Source organism: Martes martes, assembly GCF_963455335.1.
Source record: "Martes martes genome assembly, chromosome: 5".
Classification (NCBI taxonomy): Eukaryota; Metazoa; Chordata; class Mammalia; order Carnivora; family Mustelidae; genus Martes; species Martes martes.
The window spans coordinates 78,969,773-78,996,564 of record NC_137892.1 but is presented as its reverse complement, the minus strand read 5'-3'; the positions used below and the strand labels follow the sequence as shown (position 1 = coordinate 78,996,564).

The following is a 26,792-nucleotide window of genomic DNA, read 5'->3' as shown; positions in this document are numbered from 1 at the left end:
ATCCATGTTTGGAGCTGAGACAGGAATTTAGCCCAGCTGATGGATTTGATGTCAGACTTAGAGGGAAAAACAAGAGTCATGAACAGCCTCAGGATTTTTGGCCTGAGCAATTGAGTATATGTTCATGACATTTATTTGATTGGAAACAGTGTGGGAGGAGCAGGTTTGGGGGAATATAAGAGTTCATTCTGGGACATAAGACGTTTGACTTGCCTGTGATCAAAGAGGAAATGCGGAGGAGGCTGTTACATTTGAGGCTGGAGCTCTTTGTCTCCTCTGTAAAATGCATGTGTTGAATTGGATCCTTTATGAGAACCTTCCAGTTCCAATATTCTGTAAGTCTGTGAACTAGAAATCAAAGCAAATGAAAGGAATTGTAGATTAAAGTAAAAAGAAAAAAAAAAAAAAGGACCAGAAAACCAAACAAAATTTTCACGGAAATGAACAACGACGTTCATTTAGAAAGGCAGCCAAGTCATTGGCCAAGATGGGAGGAGAAACTAATTAAAATGGAGTAAGAACAGAATAGTTCCTATCTGATATGTACACCTTTTGTTTCCATGAAGGATAAAACATTTTCTTAAAGTGATTGGTAGCGAATTTCTTTTTATCAAATGCCATTAAAGATAATGATCACCTGCACATGAATGTTTTTCAAAGTGCTTTAATTTACATAGAGTGTTTATTGAATGAAATATTCTCAAGTCAGCTCTGTATCCCAGGAGCAAATGTTTCAACAAATGCTTTCTGATTGGATATGGTTTGTGCAGTTTTTCAATATTTTCATGAATATCACCACCTGAATTTATCTCTGAATATGACACCTTCTCCTTAGGAACCCCAAGGCAACATGGGACATTAATAATTCATAAAACACCACTATTTTCCATTTTAAAAAATGAAGCAGGAAGTTGATAAAAATAAAAATAATCACGATTTCCATTTTAAATTTCTAATAAAGTATATTTCAGCATATCAGTAACCAAGAAACTGACAGGTATGGCTGATGGGAAAGATGCCCCCAAGTGAATAGACTTATATTTCTGGCTTCTATAGTTTCCATGGCTACAAGCCCATCTGAATTGCATTAGTCACACAGCACCAAGAAAGAACAAAAGGGAATGGAAGAATAAATGACATTAGAAAGTCATATAAAGGGAGAAGTGATCACAGAGTTTTTTTTTAAAGGAACATAATTTCTCATATCTAGAACTCTTTGCTTTAGAGTCCACCTACTTCAGCAAGAGATGTTTCTATTCAGGTCTGGAAATTTTTTATAAGTAGCCCAAGTTTTCAAAACTGAAATTGGGGAGAGTCGTATGATGACACGACCCAATCAATGTATGGGTTGCTGTGTGGTAATTAGGGCATTCAGAATATTCTGACATATTCACAGAATTGTAGACTTTGACTGTCCCGAGGGGGGGAAAATTCATGCCCCAAGTTGAACTGATTTGGGTAGTTTTATTCAAGTTGTTTTACAGTATCAGAGTTATTGATATAGGCAGGCTACTGTCTCCTATTCAAAACATATCAGTAAATGGTACTATTTTAAGTACCAAGAGAGGTTCTTCTGCCTATTTACAAATAAGTCAATTTCTGAAAAATAGAAATGAAATAGTTCTTAAGCAAAACTTGCCATCTTCTGAAAAAGTGCAGGCATAGAAATGTAAGAATCACCCATGCTCCAAATAGAGGCCAAGATTCTTCAGTAGATGCTTCCCAAGTTAGTGATGATTTGATTAAATGCAGTGTATCCTACACACTTCAGACTTTATGCAGTCTGCCTAGATTGGCCCCTTACTGAGTTTTCAACATCTCATACAGTGAATTAAGATACTCAATGAATGACTAAATGAGTGAATGAATGAATGAAGGTAAATGAAAGCTTAGCAATCCCATAAGTTCTCTCATCCTTCATTTTATTTATTGAAGTCACTAAAGTAAATGTAACGTAATAAAAAAAATCCCATGATCTGAGATTCTCAAGTGAAATAAACCCTCAGTAGACATCAATGTCAATTAGCGTTACATGTTTTTTAAATGCAAAGATTAAAGCATGGATATTGGTTTCTGGCCAAGATTTGGCAAAGATGTGTGTCGTTTGAATTAAACCATGCTAACCACAGTGTTTGCTTGAGCATATTGGTCGGTGCTGTGTTCAGGGAAGATGTTTTCCCTTGGCAATGTCTCTGGCTTTCCATGAGAGTTTGAAATCCACACAGATCCCAGGGCCCTGAGATCATGACCAGAGCCAAAGGCAGATGCTTAACCACCTGAGTCACCAAGGCGCCCTCCAAGACTTTTAACTTTAAAGGAATCTTGAAATCACAGTATTCTTAATAACAAAATCATCTATTTCACATTTTATAGATGCCCAGGGAAGTCAAAATGCCACTTCTATCTCAGGCAGCATCCCATTAAATTGTTCTTGACATGGATTTTCTTACTAAACTTGTACTGTCACACTTGGTCTTCTTTACATCTCTCCAGCTACCCTTCCTGTCCATTTTTTACTCCCACCCCACCCCCTGCCCTCCCCTCCCTTCTCCTTTCTCTCCATTTCCTCTCAATTCTAGGTTCTCCCAGTCCAAAGAAAGCAAATCTGGTGAGTCACACACAGATAAATATTGCATGTCCCCTTAAAATTCTAAGCAATGGAATTGAAAAATATCTGTTTATGGGGCAGCCTGATAGTGAAATCTGTTCATTTGCAAAGTATTTGCATGTCCAAAATCACACCTCATAGCAGAAAATGCCAGTCATTAGAAAAAACAGAAGTTTTGTTGGCTTAACTTCAAACTCTCCTGGACCAACACTCTACTACCCTTAGCCTGTTAGGGTGGGTGGCAACTCTATCCACTAAGGGCAGTTCCAATCTGGAAAGGAGAAGCCCATTAACCTTATGAGGGCCTCTCAAGGTCATTAAAACTCTCTCTTGATGGTGTTGGCCATTAATTCTGCAGCTCTGTGTCAAGTGAGGGAGTTTAGCAGCTCCACCAGGCTTCCCCTGCGTCACTCCTGCAACCTGTTTCCTGCTCACCTTGGCCTCTGCGGGAACCCAGTTAAGCTTTTGGCAACTCTCCATCCTTGTGGATCCGGATGTCTCATAACAACTTCCACCCTCCCGTCTCTACCCACCCACACAGTGATCAAAGGTGCAATGACGACCTCTGATTTTCCCATAGGCATTTAGGTGCATATCGATGGAATCTCACAGAAGCTTTAATTCATTTTCCGTGAATACTGCAGGTCTAAAATAAGAAGCAAAAAGACACTTCTCTGACCTTTGTTTAACAATTACATGCATTGGAAAGAATAAAAAGCAATTAACTGTGTCTCTCCATCCATTGCTTTGTACAGTTCCAAACACTTGGAAGCCACTTATCTGTTGAGTGAATGAATCTCTAAAACTGGGATTATGGGATTTGAAGAGTGCGGGACGACAGGAAAGAGAGAGAAAAGGGAATAATAGAATATGGAATCCCGATAAAGCAGAAGTTATCTAAAAGACAAATAAAATGTATTTCCTTATTTTTTTTTAAAGATTTTATTTATTTATTTATTTGAGAGAGAGAGAGAGAGAGCACGAGCATAAGAGTGGAGAGGTCAGAGGGAGAAGCAGGCTCCCCAGTGAGTAGGGAGACCAATGTAGAACTCAATCCCAGGACCCTGGGATCATGACCCGAGCCAAAGGCAGTTGCCTAACCAACTTAGCCACCCAGGTGCCCCTGTTTCCTTCTTTAATAGTAGATCTTTTGAATGCCACCAAATATTTGAGGGTTAATCTGCCCATAAAACAGCATTTTGGGGGCAGAAACTACCTACTGAGGGCCCAACATTGGGTGATACAGAAACATAGGACACAGACTTTTCTTAAAAGAAATTTATAATCTAGATGAAAAAAGAAAATTAACCAAATGAAATAATTAGAGGTAAGCTACAATCCAGAATGCATGGTTCTGAATTCAGAGCTGGAGGAGTTGAGAAACAGTGCTGAAAGATATGCTGATATAATTAAAAAGAAACTATGCACACATTTCATTTACACAAACTCAAGTGTACATGCTGTGAAAAAATCATTTTTTTTTTAAGATTTTATTTAATTTGACAGACAGAGATCACAGGTAGGCAGAGAGGCAGGCAGAGAGAGAGGAAGGGAAGCAGGCTCGCTGCTGAGCAGAGAGCCTGATGTGGGACTCGATCCAAGGACCCTGGGATCATGACCTGAGCCGAAAGCAGAGGCCCTAACCCACTGAGCCACCCAGGCGCCCCAAGAAAATCATTTTTGAAATAAATAACGTTAATATTGTGAGGCATTCAGTTAGCCATTCTAACCCCTGAACACATGAAGAATAGCAATCTTCCCCTCTTGTTCCCTCTTGCTTCATACTTTTAAGCACCTTTCTTCATTTAATGTGATTTTAATACTTATAACTTCTCTATGATTAATTTATGGCAATTTCCAAAGGTAGCTTAACTGTATGTAATTATCACCTTAAAACATATTTCATACATTTTCTATCCTTTCTTAAACTAATTTCTCATCATCTAAACACTGCATTTTCTCCTTTTTAGTCAACTAGCCAAAGAAACAAAAAGAAAGTGATTAGTGTAGCCATGGTTGATTGTTATTTGATTGGTTGATTCTTTCATTGATTCATATTCAAGTAAAGATCAAGATCAACCTAGAGTCAAGACCTGGGGAAAACACAGATAGAGACCATTTCTTACTGAAAGTCTGGCTTTATTTCTCACTAAGGTTTGAAAGGTGTTTTATTTAGATTGACAGTATATGGTGCACAATAATCCAAATGCACAGAAGAGAAAGTCTTCTTTGCTCTGAAGCATATGACTGTGGTGTCAAGGTTTATAAGCCATAGAATATTCACCACTATCTTACACACATGTTGTGCTACCTCTCATTATTCCTCCATTGGGAAATCAGCAGACATTGTTGTTGGCTCATCGGTGGGAGCAACACATGGAAAATCTGAGAAAGAGACAGCCCATTTCCATTTCTGAAACTGTCATACTCTCACATCTCTCTTAAGAACATCAGAAAACAACATGCTTCTAACTTTGATGAAGTCCAATGCCTCAAAATGCTACATAATGTTAAGGCCAGAATGCTGTCAAGTTGGGTGGATTTTTTTGTTTTTGTTTTTGCTTTTTTAATAAATAATCCTTTTCACATATTATCCTAAAGACAACTCCTACTTTTCCTTCTTTGAGAATCCTAAAACTTTAACTTAATTCCTCAGGATGGACAGAAATACAGCTGAAGCATATTTGCCAAAATGAGTATAAATGTGTTCACAATATAGTGAGAGTTGCAAAAAAAAAAAAAAGGCTATGAAAAAGAAGTTAGTGAGCATTAGAATTCTGTGCTGAGCTCTTCTGTAAAACTACTGTTATTCTACCGAGAATACCATCATTTTCCTCGTGGCTAAAAAGGGAAGCAAAACATTTTCTTGCAACTTTTTATAGTAGGATATAAAATGACAGTCTAAATTTTCAAACAATGAGGTGATTTAACAATAGAAAAACAAAATGCATATTTGTTTTAGTAAACTGCACTGTAATTTCAAGGTCCTTGCTCCTCCCCTGTGTAGAAAAGGAGGTATGTGATTACTGGAGCTGTAGATATGTAGATTAAATCCTTCCATAGATCAAAAATACATGCAACAGAAAATGAATTTTAATGATTTTTTTTCCATAAAGTCATAAAAACCAAAGTATGTAGTCTGCATAAAGTTATCCATTCTTACAGCAAAGTAACTTCAATTCCAGGATTGTGGAGGTAAGGAGATGGTTTATTAGAAAAATACATCTTTCAGACAACTATCACATGATCTCCCTGATATGAGGAAGTGGAGATGCAACATGGGGGGTTGGGGGGTAGGAGAAGAATAAATGAAACAAGATGGGATCGGGAGGGAGATAAACCATAAGTGACTCAATCTCACAAAACAAACTGAGGGTTGCTGGGGGGAGGGGGGATGGGGGGGGGTTATGGACATTGGGGAGGGTATGTGCTATGGTGAGTGCTGTGAAGTGTGTAAACCTGGCGATTCACAGACCTGTACCCCTGGGGATAAAAATACATTATATGTTTATAAAAAAAAAATTAAAAATTTTTAAAAAAATACATCTTTCAAAAGGAAGGACTCATCACAGAGTGAAACCCATGCCCACACCAGCATATTGTTAATTTTAAGATCTACATGTGTATAATATAAAACCAAAATTAACCATGAGGAGGCCAACCATAAAGAACTGTTATTATAAGGAATTTTCATGTCAGTTAGATTGGGACTAAATATCTAGTCGTAGTATGGAAATCTGAAGGAATTTTGTGGCATCCCTTACCTTTCAGAGTTTTGATTAGATTTCCAAAATTCACTGTGGTTGTGAAGATATTATAGTAGATTTAAAGTAGACTCAGTTCACCTAAATGAAAATTTCAGGCATAATAAAAATAAGGTGGCTTATGTTTCTCTTCACTAAGTGATAGGGTGGGAGGAAGAGGAGTTGAGAGAAGTTGGGAGTCGGGGTATTGTTCCTTTTCTTCTTAAACAGGATCTGCGTTTTGAAAATAAGGCAGAAAGAAATGCGAGCCTGATTTCTGGCAACCAGACAGTGTTGATAATCTTCTTCCACCGGTTTCTGCTAGGAACATCTGCTCTGAACTAGTGTTAGGCCAAGACTGATTGTCACTCTTCCGAAAGGAATTCCTGTTTCCCTTCCTCACACACATACACTCACACACACTCGCAGTTTATCTGGCAATCTTGAGAGAACCCAGAGAAATCTGGGCAACCGGAGAGTGAAATCCCAACCTACCCTTGTCACTCACCATCTTCCTTAACAGAAAGGAAATGTATTTTAGGTTTCATTGAAATTATAAACAATACCATGCCTGCAGCTGTGTTTCAAAAGTCTGATGTCAGTAGTGCTGAATACATGTTTTCATCTTAGGCAAAACTTATCGAAAACATACAGAACAAGATTGTAAGATTTTATTGAAAACAGCCCACTAAAAAAATCTATGTTCCCTTTGTTGCTATGTTGCATGTGTTTCTCATTATTTATTGCCAACATATTTACTTATTAGTAATTAACCCTCTCTGTGGGCCTAGCAAAATAAGATTTCAGAAGCCACAACTTGGAATCTGGACATAATTTCATGCTTTTAGTTGATCTTCAGCATTGTGTGTTACTGTCACTCCCACAACTAAATAGAGAAAATTAAGTTTTGTGAAGTCTTTACTCTGCTGAGAAGCACACACTGAAATACCAACAAGAAAAGTAGGAAGACTTACAATGCCACATATTCATATAACATTTATTGTGGTTGAAATGGAATCTTTTTCTCCCTAAATAAGTGTTTTTATTCTTTCTGCAAGCTAGGTATTGAAAGCTCTTGCCTCTACTTGGGGATGAACCAGCCCATTCATGGGACATATCAAGACCAAAAAGAATAATTCATCAACAGTAAGGAGGCATGTTTGTGATGTTTCGGTCCAGCGTCTCACCTGCCTAGCGTGTCATGGGAGCTACCCTAATAACAACATGCTACGTTACAAGGTAAACCTTTCTCAATAGCAATTTAGCAATATATCAATAGTCTTTAAATGATTCATACGCTTTGCTTCACTGATTCCTTGTTCGGGAAATTTTAAGAGTAGGCAAAGTTATCCATCACAGTATGACTTCAAAGAGTCACAAATTGAAGACATAAATGTCCAGCAATAAGAAAATGACCAAATAAATTGTGAAATAACGATAGTCCAGAATTCATTGCAACCCCTGAAATCCTGCTTTAATAAAATATTTAATAATATGAATGCCAAAAGTATAGGTTAAGTGCAAAAATTTCAGAAACATATATGCAATCCTAGTAGCATAGATGGAAAGGTATATATGTATATTTACATATACTCATATGACCATAATAGTATTAAAGGATATATAGGAACATACATATATTCTTTTCATATATAACATAAATATTAGAAAGAAAACAAGCATGAACTATGGTTATTTTAATTTTTGAGTGGCAAAACTAGAGATTTTATATTATTCTTTAAACCTGCCTTCTGCTTCCAAAACTTCCCACAATAAATTTTTTTATAATTATATATAAAGATATTTTCATTTTTTAAAAAACAAACTCCACTGATCTCATGTGAAGCATTGTTCCTTATCAAATTGCTGGAAAATAATGGAAGCCTCAAAACCTAAAAACAATATTATTTCTGTGAAAGAAGTCCAAGAAAACTGATACTGTAACATAAGAAAATAATTCTAATTTTTTTTTAATTTTTATTTATCTTTCTAATTTCTTTTCAGTGTTCCAGAATTCATTGTTTATGCACCATACCCAGGCTTCATGCAATACGTGCCCTCCATAATACCTACCACCAGGCTCACCCAACTTCCCACCCCCTGCCCCTCCAAAACCCTCAGATTGTTCTTCAGAGTCCACAGTCTCTCATGGTTCGTCTTCCCCTCCAATTTCCCCCAACTCCCTTCTCCTCTCCATTTCCCCTTGTCCTCCATGTTATTTCTTATGCTCCACAAAAAAGCCAAACCATATGATAATTGACTCTCTCTGCTTGACTTATTTCACTCAGCATAATCTCTTCCAGTCCCATCCATGTTGATACAAAAGTTGGGTATTCATCCTTTCTGATGGAGGCATAATACTCCATTGTATATATGGACCACATCTTTCTTATTCATTCCTCCGTTGAAGGGCATCTTGGTTCTTTCCACAGTTTGGTGACTGTGGCCATTGGTGCTATGAACATTGGGGTACAGATGGCCCCTCTTTTCACTACATCTGTATCTTTGGGGTAAATACCCAGTAGTGCAATTGCAGGGTCATAGGGAAGCTCTATTTTTAATTTCTTAAGGAATCTCCACACTGTTCTCCAAAGTGGCTGCACCAACTTGCATTCCCACCAACAGTGTAAGAGGGTTCCCCTTTCTCCACATCCTCTCCAACACATGTTGTTTCCTGTCTTGCTAATTTTGGCCATTCTAACTGGCATAAAGTGGTATCTCAATGTGGTTTTGATTTGAATCTCCCTGATGGCTAGTAATGATGAACATTTTTTCATGTGTCTGTTAACCAATATGTATGTCTTCATTGTGTCTGTTCATGTCTTCTGCCCATTTTTTGACATGATTATCTGTTTTGTGTGTGTTGAGTTTGAGGAGTTCTTTATAGATCCTGGATATCAGCCCTTTGTCTGTAGTGTCATTTGCAAATATCTTCTTCCATTACATGCCTCTTTGTTTTGTTGACTGTTTCCTTTGCTGTGCAGAAGCTTTTGATCTTGATGAAGTCCGCAAAATTCATTTTTGCTTTTGTTTCCTTTGCCTTTGGAGACATATCTCAAAAGAAGTTGCTGTGGCCGATGTCGAAGAGACTACTGCCTGTTCTCCTCTAGGATTCTGATGGATTCCTGCCTCACGTTGCAGTCTTTTATCCATTTTGAGTTTATCTTTGTGTATGGTGTAAGAGAATGGTCAAGTTTCATTCTTCTACACATAGCTGTCCAATTTTCCCAGCACCATTTATTGAAGACACTGTCTTTTTTCCACTGTATATTTTTTCCTGCTTTGTTGAAGATTATTTGACCATAGAGTTGAGGGTCCATATCTGGGCTCTCTACTCTGTTCCATTGGTCTATGTGTCTGTTTTTATGCCAGTACCATGCTGTCTTGGTGATCACAACTTTGTAGTAAAGCTTCAAATTGGGCAACATGATGCCCCCAGTTTTGTTTTTCTTTTTCAACATTTCCTTAGCAACTCGGGTTCTCTTTTGATTCCATACAAATTTTAGGATTGTTTGCTCCAGCTCTTTGAAAAATGCCTGTGGAATTTTGATCAGAATGGCATTGAAAGTACAAATTACTCTAGGCAGTATAGACATTTAATTCTATATTGATGAAAAACCCAAGAGTGGAAAACAAGAAATCTTATGACATTTGAAAATTTGGAAGTTTAGTTATGTATATTGTATTTGCGGGTTTGGATAATTCCTGCTTACTCTCAGTATAGTAACCTTACTGAAAAATAGTTGTTAAAGGTGGGATGCCTGGGTGGCTCAATCAGTTAAGCAACTGCCTTTGGCAGAGGTCATGATCTCAGGGTCCTGTGATCGAGCCCCTCATCAGGGAGTCTTCTCTTTCTGCTCAGGTCCCTCACCTCCCCCACCTCTCCCATCTCCCCCACCTACCCCTATCTCTCTCACCTCCCCCATCACCCCCACCACCCACACCACTTCCCATCCTCATGCACTTGTTCTGTCTCTCTCAAATAAATCTTTTAAGAAATAGCTTTTAAAGAGAGCTTAACAGCCGATCAAAACTTTTGTCCAAATTTAGTAAGAGGCTCAAAAAAGGGGGAGAACTAAAAAAATAAAATAAAATAAAAAAATTTTTAAAGGGAGAGAACTATAAAGGAGAGAATAAAACCTGATTCACATAATTCTGTTCGAAATTAAATTTTCAGAATATATTACTTAGTTATCTGCATAATAGATAACTCTAAGAGAAAGTGGTCCGTATTTTAAAAAATAATTTATAAAATAATTTTATTTCCAGGTATACAACAAGAATTAGAATTTATTAAGTCATTTTGTTGAAGTTTTAAAATATATTTAAAATGCAATTAAAATTGGAAGTGTCACCCTTAAGCAACTAATAAGCAAAATAGCCTTAAAACATAATTTTCTTCACAGAATTAAACATGTCTTGCTATAGTTTCATGTGCAGTATTATTTTACTTAACTAATTCTTTCAGGTAAAATAGAAAATGTTCAGAATTACAATATCTTGTTATATTACACTTGTATTCACTGTACCCAAAACAGATAGAGGTCACTCAATAATCCATAACTCTTGTCTTTTTTTTTTTTTAAGATTTTATTTATTTATTTGACAGACGGAGATCACAAGTAGACAGAGAAACAGGCAGAAAGAGAGGAGAAAGCAGGCTCCCTGCTGAGCAGAGAGCCCGATGTAGGGCTCGATCCCAGGACTCTGGGATCATGACCTGAGCTGAAGGCAGAGGCTTTAATCCACTGAGCCACCCAGGCGCCCCCATAACTCTTGTCTTTTATAAAATTTTGTAAAGCTCCTCAGTAAAACTTTCAGTGCTTTAGACTATCAAATGAAATGTTTACTGAACTATGTACCACTGGATTTTTTGAAATTTTAGAGAACAATTTTTTTTTTTAGCTTTGTCTCAATTCTGTGAGATTGGCTGGAACACAGGTATTATGAGCAAATGAACATCACTTTTCTAACTGTGTGTGTGACCCAACAAGCCTGATGTTCAATGGCTTCTGAGAAAGGAGAGACTGCAGAAGCAATAAGGTGGTACTCTGAGGAACAATATAAATTAAAATCATTTAAAGTATTTTCCACAATTAAGAAGATTATTAGGCAAGATGAATGAAAGTATAAGAGAACTGATCAGCCTCTGTACAACTCTTCCCTTGTTCTCATGTTTCCTGAAACAATATCAGGATGATTTTTTAAATTACTAATTTATATTATTTGTTTTTAAATGGGAACAGTTCATTTGAGAAATGGAAACAAAATAAATATAAACATGCTGGTTTTTTTAGTTAGAAGGCAATAAATTAGGTGGGATTGCTCATAATACTTTGAGGCTCCGAATGTTGACATTGGAGCCAGTCATTTGACCTTTCTGAGTCCACAGTAGGGATGGGGTTGATCAAATACTTTCTAGGACCCTTTCAAGTTTGTAAAGAAAAATAATAATATAATAATACAAACAATATAAAATATTATATATAATAATATAAAACAAAGGAAAAAGCACATATAATATAATCAAAACAATTTTGAAAATAACTAGTTGAATGTTTTCTGATTCTCAAATAGTTATTTAAAAACTGAATATTTGACTGATCCCAAATGTTTATTGTTACAAGGGGTTAATGTTTTGTCATTAGGCATTAAGGTGGAAATTTATACCATATTATTGAAATTAATTTTCAGCTTCCTGGTGTCAACTAGGTACAGGGCCTACTGCTATTCTGTACAATTACTCTTTCACTCCATTAAGATAATTATCATAGAAAACTCTTATTTTTTTTAATTTTTAAAAGTATATTTATTTATTTGAGGGAGAGAGAGAGTAAGTGGCGGGGAGGGGCAGAGGGAGAGAATCTTCAAGCAGACACCCCACTGAGCATGGAGCCAGTGAGAGGCTAGATCATGACCTGAGCAGAAACCAAGAGTTGGACCCTTAACTGACTGGCCCACACAGGTGCCCTCACAGAAGACTTTTAAATATCATAATTATCATAGTGTATTCTTGAGATAAAGGAGGAAAAGAGAAGGTCATTATTGATGGATTTTCCTCCCTCTGAATGGCACTTTCTATTTCCTTTGGCCAGGCCTGCCCTCATTCTTTATCTTTAAGAAAAAGGTCCAGATGGCTTCAAGGTGAAGGAAATGCCCGGTGTGAACTTAGCCATTACTTTGTTGTATCATTGCTGGAGCAGAGGGTCTAAACAGGTATTACATTATTGTATCTGAAAGGGCCTTAGTTGTAAAAAACAGAAACCAGCCCTAAGAATGACATTTATGAAAGAGTGTTAGGTTGCATAAGGATTTCTTAGAGAGTCTAGAGGAGAACCCAGTTAGAAGCTACACACTCAGAAACCATGACCAAAATACATTACAGAACCATCCCAGCAGAGGCTCTCAGTTTATTCCCCTGATATAATTGCCCTCAGTTGTTGGATATATTCTCTATGTCCCTGGCACTGTCATCTCTGAGTCCTAGAGATTTCTGATGCCATGTATGCTATCCATTCCATATGGCTTCTGATTCCTTGTGCCTCTAACTTCCTCTTCAGAGATTGGCTTGGATTTGTTTGCTTATGGGACTCTAGTGTTTGCCTGATTCCTCGTCTCAAGAAAAGGGGGGCATTGTGTTCAATGGCTTCTCTTCTGAAGGGTAAGGACTCACAGAAATGGAGACTTCCCCAGACACTTCTGCTTTCAGTATCATGAGTGAGTAGGTGTTCCAAGGGATGCTGCTTTTGCAACAACTAGATTGTGAGTAGGATAGACTTTCGGCAATCATTGCTGTCTCACAATATAAGAGATGTCTCCAGAAAACCCTCCTCTGCCTGGAATGAACAAACTACTGTGAGTGGGGTCCAGAGTACTCAATGCCTGCTCCTGGATGCGAGGAACCAAGACTTTGGAGGAAGTTAACCTGAAGTAGAGCATCTAAAAACCAAAGATAGGAGACCCAAAGCTAAGTAGCGAGCATAGGATGCTGAAGTCACAGCAAGGGGAAGTTGGAACAGCTGGGAGCCATGGTAACGGGAGCACCAGGAATCTCAGAGATTGGTGTTGCCCTGGGGTGGACCACTATCACAACACTACTATCTGATAATGAACCTTGCAAGAGCTAGGAGTTGGAGAATTAGAATCTAGCACTCCTGATCTAAACTGGAATTTACTAGAGGGATACATACTAGCTACCTGCAAAGAAGGAAACAAACCCCCCTTAAGTATTCTTAAGAACTACCTCAGAATAAGATCCAGAGGTTGACCAAGATTATCAGAAACACAGGAAGGCAAGCCCCAAGGAGGGAGAGTCAGCAAAAGGAAGATACAGCTTCTATGTCCAGCCTGCAAGGACTGCAAATACTACAATTGTCAGACACAGCATATAGAATGGCTGTATATCCTACAGTAGAAGAAATAAAAGATACAGTTACAAAAATGAGTAAATAACAGGAAACCTTCCAAATGAACACACACAAAACACTCATATGGACTTTTAGAAATGAAAATAGAAAGGTTGGAATTTTAAAAATGGAGAGGTAAAATGAGAATTATCAACATTTGAAGAAAGTTTTTAGAGTAAAATATGAAACTGAAGTATCTAATTTTTTTTAAAGATTTTATTTATTTATTTGACAGAAAGAGAGATCACAAGCAGGCAGAGAGTCAGGCAGAGAGAGAGGGGGAAGCGGGCTCCCCACTGAGCAGAGAGCCCGATGTGGAGCTCCATCCCAGGACCCTGAGACCATGACCCGAGCCGAAGGCAGCAGCCCAATCCACTGAGCCACCCAGGTGCCCCTCTGAAGTATCTAATTTTAAAAATGAATGCTTCAAAGGAGATAGGAACCTAGGAAAAGCAAAACAAACAAAAATTGAAATGTAAGATGGCATTAAAAAATTCGGGTTTTCCAATAATTGCAATAATTATAAATAAAAAATGACCAATGATATAACCATCTCTATAAATACAACATATATAAACATAGCATATATAAAAACATAAACTCACCAAGTAAAAGATTATTAAATAGGGTTATTTTTAATCCAGTTAGGTGTTATTTATAGGAAATGTTCCTAAAGAGTAAGAAAACTACCAGGACAAAGTGTAAAGATAAGAAAGATACATTAAGGGATGCCTGGGTGGCTCAGTGGATTAAAGCCTCTGCCTTCAGCTCAGGTCATGATACTGGGGTCCTGGGATGGAGCCCCACATAGGGCTCTCTGCTCAGCAGAGAGCTTGCATCCACCCCACCCCCCAGCCCCCCCTGCCTCTCTGCCTACTTGTGATCTCTCTCTCTGTCAAATAAAAAAAGAAAGAAAGATACATTAAGCCAATAATAAACAAAAGTAAGCTCGAGTAGGTATATTATTCATAGACCAAATATCTTTTAAGAATGAAGAGAATCTTTGGGATCTAGAGAATGACTATACATGATAAAAGGCTTAATTCACTGGGAAACTATGACCAGTCTAAACAAGACAGCTGTCACAAAATAGCCTTAAATTGTAGACAGTAAAAACTGTTCAAACCACTTAAATTTCGACAACTCAATCAACATAATGAGAAATTGCAAAACAGCTCTCTCAATTATTATTGGTAGCAAGCAGGGAAAAAAATCAATAAAAATAAAAAATAGAACACATCTGACAAGCTTGATCTAATAACTGTACAGAACAGCATCCAAGAGTTAGAAAATACTTGTCCTGCTCAAGGACATGCAGAATATTTTTTTTTACTGTGAACAAGGCCATAAAGCAAGTCTTAACACATTTCAAAGAATAGGTATCCCACAGAACAGCTCTCTGATGAAGGGCAATTAAGAAGTAATAACAGAAAGGCAAATGAAGAATATTGAGAAATTGGAAAACACATTTCTATTTAATGCACAGGTCAAAGAAGGAATGTTAGTGGGTGTTAACAAAAACACAGAAAGTCTAAATCTGAAGGGCAACCAAAGTCTACTTGTTAAGACTTGTAGGAAACCAAAAAAGCAGCATTTTGAGATCTCTTTAGCTTTGAATGATTATAATACAAAAGAAAAAAGAGTGAAAAGTCATGAGTTTTTTCCAAGAACATATACCCAAGAACAGCAAGAAGATATAATATAGATATGAGCAGTTATCATTGAAATAGAATATAAGGTACAATATGAAGCAACAAGAAAGCTAAGTTCTATTCTAAGTAAACTTTCTGTGAGATTGACCAGAAAGGAGAAAGGGAGAAAAAAAAGTCATAAATAAATAACATACTGGATAGTAAAGGAGATATGACAAAAGATGGGGCAAGATTTTAAATATATGAGATCATCAACAATTTCATGCCAGTAAGTTATAAAATTTAACCAAGACAAAAAAATCTAGAAAAATTACAACTTGTCAAGAGAATTTCAAGAAGAAATAACTGGACCATTTCCTTACACCACACACAAAAATAGACTCGAAACAGATAAAAGACCTCAATTGAGACAGCAATCCATCAAAATCCTTGAGGAGAACATAGGCAGCAACCTCTTCAACCTCAGCTGCAGCAACTTCTTCCTAGAAATGTTGTCAAAGGCAAGGGAAACAAGGGCAAAAATGAACTCTTGGGACTTCATCAAGATCAAAAGCTTTTGCACAGCAAAGGAAACCATCAACAAAACCAAAAGACAACTGACAGAATGGGAGAAGATATTCTCAAATGACATATCAGGTAAGGGGCTAGTATCCAAAATCTATAAAGAACTTACCAAACTCAGCAACCAAAGAACAAAAATCCAATCAAGAAATGGGCAAAAGAAACGTATAGACATTTCTTCAAAGAAGACATCCAAATGGCTAAAATTAACAAGTCAGGAAACAACAGATGTTGGCAAGGATGAAGAGAAAGGGGAACCCTCCTACACTGTTGGTGGGAATACAAGCTGGCACAGACACTCTGGAAAACAGCATGGAGGTTCCTGAAAAAGTTGAAAATGGAGTTACTCTTCAACCCAGCAATTGCACTACTGGGTGTTTTCCCCAAAGATAAAATGTTATGACCCAAAGGGACACCTGCACCCCAATATTTATAGCAGCAGTGCCTACAATAGCCAAACTATGGAAAGAACCCAGATGTCCATCAACAGATGAATGGATAAAGAGATATGGTATATATACATATATACATATATATGTATATATACACACATATATATACAACGGAATACTATGCAGCTATCAAAAAATGAAATTTTGCCATTTGCAACAATGTGGAAGGAACTAAAGGGATTATGCTAAACAAAATAAGTCAGTCAGAGAAAGACAATTATCATATGATCTCCCTGATCTGTGGAATTTAAGAAAAGAAAAAAGAAAAAAAAAACTGAGGGCTATAGGGAAAGAGAGGAAAAAGTAAGACGAAACCAGAGAGGGAGACAAACTATAAGAGACTCTTAATCATAGGAAACATACTGAAGGTTGTTGGAGGCAAGAGGGGTGGGAGGATGGGGTAACTGGGTGATGGACATTAAGGCGGGCACGTGATGTACCAAACACTATATGTTATATGAGACTGATAAGTCACTGACCTCTACCTCTGAAACCAATAATACAATATATGTTAATTAATTGAATTTAAATTTTTAAATAATGAAAAAAACTGAAAAAAGGGGAAAAAAGAAGAAATAAAAATGTAAATATTCCTACAACTATTAAAAAGTTGAACCAGTAATGAAACATACTTACAGATAGAAAAATAAGGCTCCAAAAGTTTTATAGGTAAGTTCCACCAAATGTTTAAAGAACATACTCTATGTTTGAGTAAATTTTCTGGAGAACAAAGAATGAGAAAAGAATCCCTGGCTGATTGCACAAGGTCAGTTTAATCTTGGTACAAAAAGTTAAGGTTTCTTGAGAAAGAAAATTACAGTACCTAGTTTCTCATTCATAGAGGAGCAAAAATCCTAAACAAAATATTTACAAATGGAATTCAACAGCACATAAAAGGAAAATACTTGATATATAGGTTAAAACTATGTTATGCGTAAAAAAGGTGGTTTTTAGAAAATCTATAAATATTATTCAAGCTATTGAAAAAGTAAAGGAAAAAATATGTTCCTTTAAATAAATGGAGCAAAAAGGAACTTTAAAAAATTCAATACCTATTCTTAATTCAAAAAGAAGTTAGTAAGCTAAGAGAATTTTGTTAAACTGATAGTATGTATCTGCAGAAAACTTAGAATAAACCTCACTCTATATAAGGAAACATCAGAGGCACTTCCTTTATAATCAGTAATAAAAAAGAGAATGGCAACTATTACCAGTTACAGTCAACATCTCACAGGAAGTTCTAACCAATCCAATAAGGCCAGAGAAGTAAATGCTATAATTTTCTGTGTGTAAATCCATAGGTAAATTAATAGAACAATATGAATACTATAAATAATGAGAATTTAGTAAGAAAAGAAGACATAGAACGAGTTTTTGAAACTTCAGGTCAGTTGCATTCCTGGGTACCAGTAACAAACAACCTGAACATGTAATTTTAAAAGCATGATTCATAAAACAAATATCACTATCTAAAATTATAAATACTTAATGTTGAACAGAAGATATGAAATACCTATATGCAGAAAATTATAATTCTTTTCCTGAACATTATTAAAAAGACCTAAGCAAGTGAAGTAGTAGCTCCCATTCATGGATTAAAAAAAACTCAAGTGCATCAAGATTTTAAAGATCTCCAAATTGACATGAGAATCAATGTGATCTAGAAAAAAAAAATCACTTTTTGGGGGGGAGTGGAACTTGAAAAACTGATTCATCTGTACTGAAATACAAAAGGCTCAAATTAGCTTAGACACTCTTAAAGGAGAAAATGGAGGAGGAGGAACAAATTCTATTTCAGTTTTTCAAAACTTATGAAACTGAGTGATTAGACTTTGTGACTCGTACCGGTGTAGACAAACTGAGCAGTGCAATGGGACAGATACCCAAAGATCCGTGCATATATATAACTCAGAAATGAAAAATATGACTTAATATATTAGTAGGGAAAGGAGAAACTATGTAATCAGTGAAGCTGAGGGGCAGCTGGGTGGCTCAGTCAGTTGAGTTTTGGACTCTTGGTTTCAGCTTAGGTTATGATCTCAGGGTCATGTGATCAAGCCCTGCAAAATGCTCCCTGCTCAGCGGGGAGTCTGCTTTTCTCTCTCAAATGGATAAATAAATCTTTAAAAAAGTAAAGTAAAAAACAAATGAAGCTGAAAAATACTTTTTTACTTTGATACATTTATACATTGTAGTATAATTGCTGATGTAGCAGTGTTCATCACATTGCATAATTTTGCTACAATATTATTGTCTATATTCATTTTACCCTGCATTAGTTCTCCATGACTTGTTTACTACTTGTTTCAAGTTTGTATGCTTAGAAATCATCACTCATGCCCTCATCCCCATCCCTCAGTAGCCACCATTTTATCTCTCTCTTTTTTTTTTATTGGTTTAACTTTTTTAGATTCCACATGTAAGTAATATCATATAGTACTTGTCTTTTCTCTGTCTGACAGTTTATCTCACTTAGCATAATGTGCTCATGCTTCATCCATGTTTTCTCAAAAAGGAGGCTATCTTCCTTTCTTTGGGCTGAATATTCCTTTCTGCATATATACCCCATCTTTTTATCCATTCATCCACTGGTGGACACTTGGGTTGTTTCCATATCTTAGCTATTGTGAATAATGCTTCGAGGAACACGGAAGTGTATACAACTCATTGAAATCCTGTTTTCATTTCCTTTGAGTTTATACACAGAAGTCGAATTGCTGGATCATATGGTAGATCTATTTTTAATTCTTTGATGAACTTCTATACTGTTTCCCATAGTAGTTAAACCAATTTACATTGCCATCAGCAGTGTGTTGATTACATTCCTATCAACTCTTTACAACTCATCCTTGCCAGAACTTAGTGTCTCTCGTGTTATCTTTATTTTTATAACGTAATCCATAAAAGTGATTTCCTGATGCATTATGAATTTCAAATGCAGAACATTAATTTTGGGGGTGAAAATTGATATCTGTGGAGTAGGAAATGACTTTTTTTAAATAAATAAAAAATAATAACCATAGAAAGAAAGGTTGATAGGTGTAATTTTATTTAAGTTAAAAATTCTTCATTAAAAAAATGAAATTAATGTTAAATGCAAGAATACATACATACACACATACCTTTTGTAAGGCAACATCACATACAAAATTCAGAGCAGTCGCTATGTGTAATGGAAACACAAGAGGATGAAATAGAGAAGAACATAGGTAAAGTACATTATTGACAATATTTTCATTTCTGGTTTAAGTGGTGGATTGGTGGCTATTAATTATTTTATTAGATAATTAACAAACTAAATGAGTAAAATCAAAGAAAGTCAGTCTGGACAAATGATGATAGCACTTTATGAACAAAGGCCTCTGATTAACCTAATTTGGTACATCTTCCTTTTAAAAAGTCAAAGATGCGGTCACACACACCAAAAACAAGTAGATAAAAGAATAAAGATGTAGCAGAAGACATAAACAGAAGGCAGTAATTCGGCTAGTGCTATAATTATAATAGTTAACTGAATCCAAAGAAGATTAACTGAATAAAATCTTTGCCACTGGAATTTCTGAGATATTTTATGCACTTCCAGGTTTTTTTTTCTATGATTGTTTTGCATTGTGCTATAAAACTAAATGCATAACACTGGTATTGAGAGGGGAAAGATGCCTTTGTTAGGCAGGGTGACCTGAATAATAAGACAGGCCTATTCAGAGTGTTGATGACAGTGGGCAGATTCAGAGAGGTGTGAAGGCTAGATCAGCTATGAAACACCATATTTTAACAATAAAAATAATAAAATAGCTGAATTACCAAATAGTTGCAAATTATTTACTTCACATGCAATAATTCTACTCTTTCTTGCATTTTAAAATGAGTTTGTGAATAACAAGCAAATGGCATTCCAGAGAAGGGGCAAGACATGCCACAAAAGACCCAGCCTGGTTTATCTTCATTTCCCAGAAGCCCATATGCTACATGTCAGCATGGGCCATAGAAAGCCTTTGGAGGGAGATTTGGAAGGTCAGGTGAAGGAGCAGCAAGGTGGGTTTATCCTTAAGAAGTCTGTGAACAACATTCTAGTGTTGCTTCTTGCTGGCTTTTCTGGTTTGGAGACACAACAGCTGGGTTCACAGCTCCTACAGCTCCTGCCAAATTTCCTGCTTTCAAGTCAGGTACACATAGCTCTGTGATAAAGGGCAGCCAGCTTTGGCAGCACACCCCCATCATCACATTTGGAAGTGAAGCTGGTCTAACAAAGGTTCCAGACCATCCTTGTGCGCTGGCGCTCAGCCTTCCAGGTTCCATCTTGACCTTGCTTCCCCAGCTCCAAGTCCATCTGCCTTCCTCTGCTGCTTCGGCTCTGGTCTTCAGGCTTTAGCAGCAGACACAGCTTCACATAGACTGGGAAATCAACTCCTTCAACTGCACAACCCCAAATCCCATAATAAGCCCCTTGTGATACATACCTCCTAGTTCTTCTGCTTCTTTGGACACACCCGGGATAGAATCACATCCAGAGGATAATCAAGAACAAAATGCTTTCCCCATGAGTTCACCAGTCTCAGGTTTTGTTTGGAGGCAATCTGGTGCAACAGGCTCTCCAGTAAATTTGATCAAGGATCCAGTTCCAGGCCCCCTTCTTAGAGCTGGACTTGTCCCTTCATTTCCCTGATTATCGGTATCTCTGTGTGTAAAATTCCGGTGATAGTCTGCTTTCTAATGTTCATGGGATCATCAATTTAATCCTATATTTCAAGCCCCAAAGCCAGGACGTGACTCTTGGTAAATGTTCCTGCCCTTTGTTTCTATCCAGGGCTTTGCAGGCCTTAGAAAACTGAATTCAGGCCTGAATTCACACAGCAGTTGCTTCATGGGGTCTCCTACATAATTAACTGGCTGTTTCAACCTAGGAGTGAGTCTTGTATAGTTTTCAATGACTACAGGGAAGAGACTTGTTGATTTTTAAACATATTAGAATATATTTCAGGTCTCCAACTCCATGGACATCAAACTTGCTCTCCATGATGATTTCTAAATTAAGGTAGAAGTTCAAGAAGTTTCCTTTTATTCACAGAAATATGAATAAGCTAAATTCTAAGACTACGTAAGATACAAAATAAAGAAAATGCGACAAACTAGGCAAAACTCAAAATGCATTTTATGCTTTCCAGGGACGGGACCTAAAGGATTCTATGTGTGTTTGTGTTTAGTTATTCTACTGAAAATCTTTTGGGGATGCATGATGTTTATATTCAAAAATTCTTTCTGCTTCAAATTGAAGCGGCTATTTGGTAAGTTAGTTGCTGAAAAGACAAAGAAACTCTTTCCAGCTTTTAGGAGGTTCTGCTGTGCCCTCCTAGAATGATATATCCTGTCACTCAGACTTAAAGCTACCTCACATATATTATTTCAGAATGGGACAGTACTGTAAGAGGCACAAATGGTCCAGAAGATCCACCACCACCACCCAGCCCTGTTTCTTATTGGCCAGTGAATACCGTTCCTTAGGTAACAGGAGAGAAGTTTTCACAGAATGTCAGTTTTACTGAGAAGGCGAAATAAGTCTTAAAAAAAGATCAATGACATCAAGGACTATTTGATCTTGATTTTGGTTGAACTTCTGGTACTAGTGAAATATTAGGATAAAGTTTGGTGTGTCATCAGAGTTAGTCTCCATAAATAACACTAAGCTCTGTCTCCTCTTCCCCTCCCTCCATTGTCCTCCTCCAATCAGAGAGGGCTTCTTGAGGGAGCTTTGCAGGTTCCCCAGAGGGCTCTAGGACATTTCCCCAGCCCCCTTCCAGGGCTCTAGGCCATGACATTTGAAAAGCTGGCTTTTGAAGATGAAGGCAGTGTGGTCATTGCTGGGTTGAAGAGATGAGAGACTTGGGTTTTTGTTTGGATTCTGCCTACTATTTACTGAACAACCCTAGGCCTACCACTTCCAGCGCCTGGCATTCTTTCCTCAGGGTTAATAGCATTTGCTCTCTCAAGGTTATCTTGTTCATCAAATTAGGAAATGCATGAGGAAACACTTCTAAATCTTAAAATGGAAAGCTCTTTGCACCACCTCCTTCTCAAGTCCTCAAATGATAAGATTTCTCCAAAAGCTTTTTTTTTTTTTTACCCCTACCCTTACCTTGTTTCTTTTCCTACATCATGCCCTGTTCTGTGGTGATTTCAATAGCACTTAGAGCTTAAAGTGTCACCTCGAGGCATATGATTCTCAGGTTGACATCTCTACCTCCAAACCCCTTTCAAATTCCTCAGCTGGATTTCCAGCTGTTTTATATTCAACATGTGCTGCCCCCTCTCCTATTCAGCTAATTGAAACATCTTTACCAGCTCCCAATCTCCCCACCTCCTCATCAGAATTCCCCCTTTCTTCAGTGTCCATCATCCTAACATTAGAAACTAAAAGATCCTAGAAATATTTTGGCTTCTTTCTCTCCACAGCCCCAAGTCCCCACATGTGGCTTCAGATTTGGTTAATTCTCCTCCTACATGATCCTCCCTTCGCGTCTGTGCTGCTGGTTCTGTCCACACTGCCTCATCCCAGCACTCATGACCTCATGCCTGGATCCCTGCAGCTGTTCCCTACTCCATCTCCACATCCAGAACGCCTACAATTCCGCAAATGCTCCTCACCATGCCAAGTAATTTTTAATAAAATACAGCATAGGTCATATTGCTCCCTTGCTCCAAGACAGTTTATGGCTTTCTGTTGACTGAAGAATACAGTATCGATTTTTTTGGAGTTGCTGGTTGCTGTCTCTTTGAGGCACCTATGTGTGTACTCTAAAGAAAGAAGTAGTAACTGTTACACACCCATTACTCATGTCTCTGTTAGAGCTGGCTGCTTCTGCATTTGCAAACTGTAGAGAACAACAGTCAAGTCTGTCCATAAGCATTCCTAGTTAATCTCATTAACGTTAAATTCACCTCTTTTCCCTCAAATATCTTATGTCCTCTTTGTTTATATTATAGTTCCTTAAAAACATTTTTTCCCCTCAACTGTCTATTTGGGTTGTTCCTGTTCCTCTTTGTAGCTGAAATGCTCATACTTGCAAATTTCCTGGGCAGATGTTCACCCTGGGTTTGGAATAGAATATGCCCCCAAATCCACACTTGGAGCTGAAGCATACATTTGCATATGGATTAACTAACGTAGCTCAAGATCTCATTTATACTTAGAAAGGAATCAAACATCCATAAAGATTATGTTATTCTATGTGTTTAAGTGCATATTAAATAGACTAACCATAATTATTGGCCTGAAGTATTTTAGAATATACATGACAAAGAGCTCACTCCTAAATTCCATAGCAGAAAAAAAGTTCTTTATTAGTATATAAAAATAATTGTTTAAAGATGCTAAAACAATACACTGACATAACATTATAAGCATAGGCATATCTAGAAGATGACACAAAAGCTATTTAGGAGAGGAACAGACCAGATATTTCCCTGAACCAAGACCTAGTTAACATATGCCTGCATAATGGCATTAAACGGATCTTTGCAGTTTTTTTCATGTTTGGTGATGGCCAAGTCACAAGAAACAAGTGTCATGGAAAATATAAGTGAGCTAAAGCATCCATTTAACCATCTTTCTCCACTTATCCCACCCAAACACCCTCCAAGGCACTTCCAAATTCTTTGTGTGCTTCCAGTTTAAAAGAAGCATTTCCAGGGGCTCTTAAGGCAAAGTGCTCCAAGCTATTGTCGTTGCTACCACTCACTCGCTTAGACAATGTTAGGAAGGGGAAATGTGCTCAGCATCTCCTCCTCCTTGTGCCCACGAGAATGCAAAGCTAGAACTTGGAATAAAGGGCAATGTTTGTTGTTCATCAGTCTCAGAAGGAAACTGACAGCACACTCTAAAAGATTTAGCCAAACAAATCAGTGAAGGGAACATATACAGAGTTGTCAGTATGGTTGGGGAGCTAGTGACACATGATGAATATCCCAGTAACTAGCTCCAACAGGAAGCCCTAGATCTAAAGCAAGAAGAGGAGGGAAAGGTTAACAAATGCTGTGGGAGATGGGACGGGAGAGGGGAAGATGGTGGAGCTGCATGGTAAGAGCTCTGGCTCTAGAAAACACTCTGATTTCCCGCTGACACTTCCCACTGGCCAAACCCAAAGAGCAGCAGAGAGCACGGGAACCAGGGAGATCCAGTCCATAGTGGTTAGCCTCCAGAGCAGGGCAGAGAACTGAAGAATGGATAGATGGGGCTTAGGCAGGGACCAAAGAGAAAAAAACTAGTACTCTCAAATTCTATCAGGACCTCAGTAACCATATTAAATGATCGAAAATACTAAGAAGGAGCTTATCTGTCATAGCAACCAATAAATAGTAAGTCTTATTGGGAATTAATAAATGTAACTGATATTATAATACACTGACTTATAACAAAACCAGTAGACCTGGCTGCCTAGAGATTTCTATGGATACAATGATACATATAGAATACCTGTTCAGCACTTGCAGTGGCTAAATAATTTTGAGAAAGTCAATACATGGAGTGGTGGGTTATGAACAAATCCCCAGACACCATGAGTTTAGTCTGTGTGCTTAAGCACAGTACTCTAGTGAACTGTTCAGACTTATGCATCATGAAACACCAAAAGTTAGAATAAGATGGAAATCCCTGGGGAAGCTTTCCACTCCACTGCATTGTGGATGGGAAATAGTTCATTACTTTCCTAGTTCTGAAGATAACTAACCACACTCCTTCTGTAAACCTGAGTATAACTGTCACTATGAAGGATAGAAATAAAATCAAGAACCAAATGATTGTTTAAAACCACCTTTAAATTATATGTGCATATTTTAATATAAAAAATTCTCGTTTAATCTTTATTAGTCTATGTAAACCAGATAAAAAAATTAGAGTACATAGAAATTAAAAGATGTGCCAGGAATCACGCATCCAAGTAATGGAACCAAAATTAAAACTGGTTGATAACCACCGGAATCACTTATGGATGTCTTTAAAATTGAAGCTCCTGAGTCCCATCCTGTATCTACTGAAGTAGCATCAGGATTGGATTGGGAATGACTTGTGGTGACATAGCAATTATTCTCTGTACTTTTAAAGGCGCCACACCAAGGCTGATATACTGACAGGTTCATAATTGCTAAAGATATAAACTGGCCAAATGCTGAACAGCAGATTCTAAAGAGCAACTCCATTCAGTTCTTGATTGATTCTCTGTCTCCAAGTGGGTCATCAGTTACAGACAGGAATCTTCTTGTCAGGTCAGAATTTTGATGGAAGCTATATTTGGAGTCATGCTATTTGTCCTATTATTGTCAGGTCATGAAATGCAGTTTAACAAAGTGCTTTTTCTAAGACCTGATGTGAAAGTTTAAAAGCCTCCCTCCTTCACCTTTTGTGCATTACAGTTTGCATGGAGAATAGGCACATAGCTAAAAGAAAAACACTTACTTCAAGTTCTGGAAATAGCAACTGAGCACCACTCATTCTCCTTCTGACACTGGGGTTATCCTAGGAATACAGCTGCAAGTAAAGTCAAACATAAATTCACAAATAAATACTTGAAGAGGAAGACAAAATCCAGCCACCATGGGTTACCATTCCCCACTCCACCAAAATAAGCAAATTCATTTGCTTCAAATGAAGGCTTCTTGAAAGGAAGGAAGGTATAACCAAAATAATCAGAAGAACATATAATGCACAGTAGGATCTGACAAACTGGGAAATTTTTAAGTTTGATGCAAGGTAAATAACAGGGAAGCTGCCCTATTCCTCACATTACTCCATGACACAATGATGTGTCACGGCACCCCTTGAAGATTAGAAGGTCTTCTGCACCTTGATTTTTGGACTCAGACGAATCCTATATTAATATTCTTCTTTTTCTGTCCTTTATCTCTTTCTAACAACTTGTTGGAATGGTTTGCTGATAATATAATACATTTAAGGGAGGGAGTTTTTAAAAACAATTAATCCTCCTTTGTATTGATCTTCAAACTAGCCAACATTTTCCACTGGATTCTTGGTAACCTCTCTGCACAATAGAATAAGATCTGAAATCTGCTTACTCTTATGAAAAATTAGTCATCACTAATGCAGAGTGTACTTTGGGTTGCATGTAAGAGTCAGTATGCCATTGGTACTCAAGTTAAAGAAAAAAAAAAAGAAAACCAACAATAATCAAATTTTCCTTGTAATGGTTGGGTGGCAGCCTTCTGGAAGATTATTGGCATTAATTCAAAAATTACTTCTTGGTAGGATAGACAGTGACTCAGGTGGAATACTACCTCAAGTAGAAACTATAACTTGGGCAATACAAGTGCCCACACACAACAGATGTGTTAGTGAGCAGAGCAGAACTTCCTGAGGGGCT

The 26,792-nt window shown here is 37.3% G+C and overlaps 1 long non-coding RNA gene across 2 annotated transcripts in view; it reads left to right on the top strand.

Annotated features, from left to right (window-relative positions):
• The window catches only part of LOC308343089, a 213,907-nt gene that overhangs the window by 64,229 nt on the left and 122,886 nt on the right, over positions 1–26,792 (top strand). The window contains exons 2-3 of one of the 2 annotated variants that reach the window (XR_013966847.1): positions 7,414–7,590; positions 22,873–23,119. This is a non-coding gene — a long non-coding RNA (uncharacterized lncRNA). Of the gene's footprint in view, positions 1–7,413; positions 7,591–22,872; positions 23,120–26,792 lie in introns of those variants that run through there. The other variant, XR_013966846.1, reaches the window with a different exon arrangement.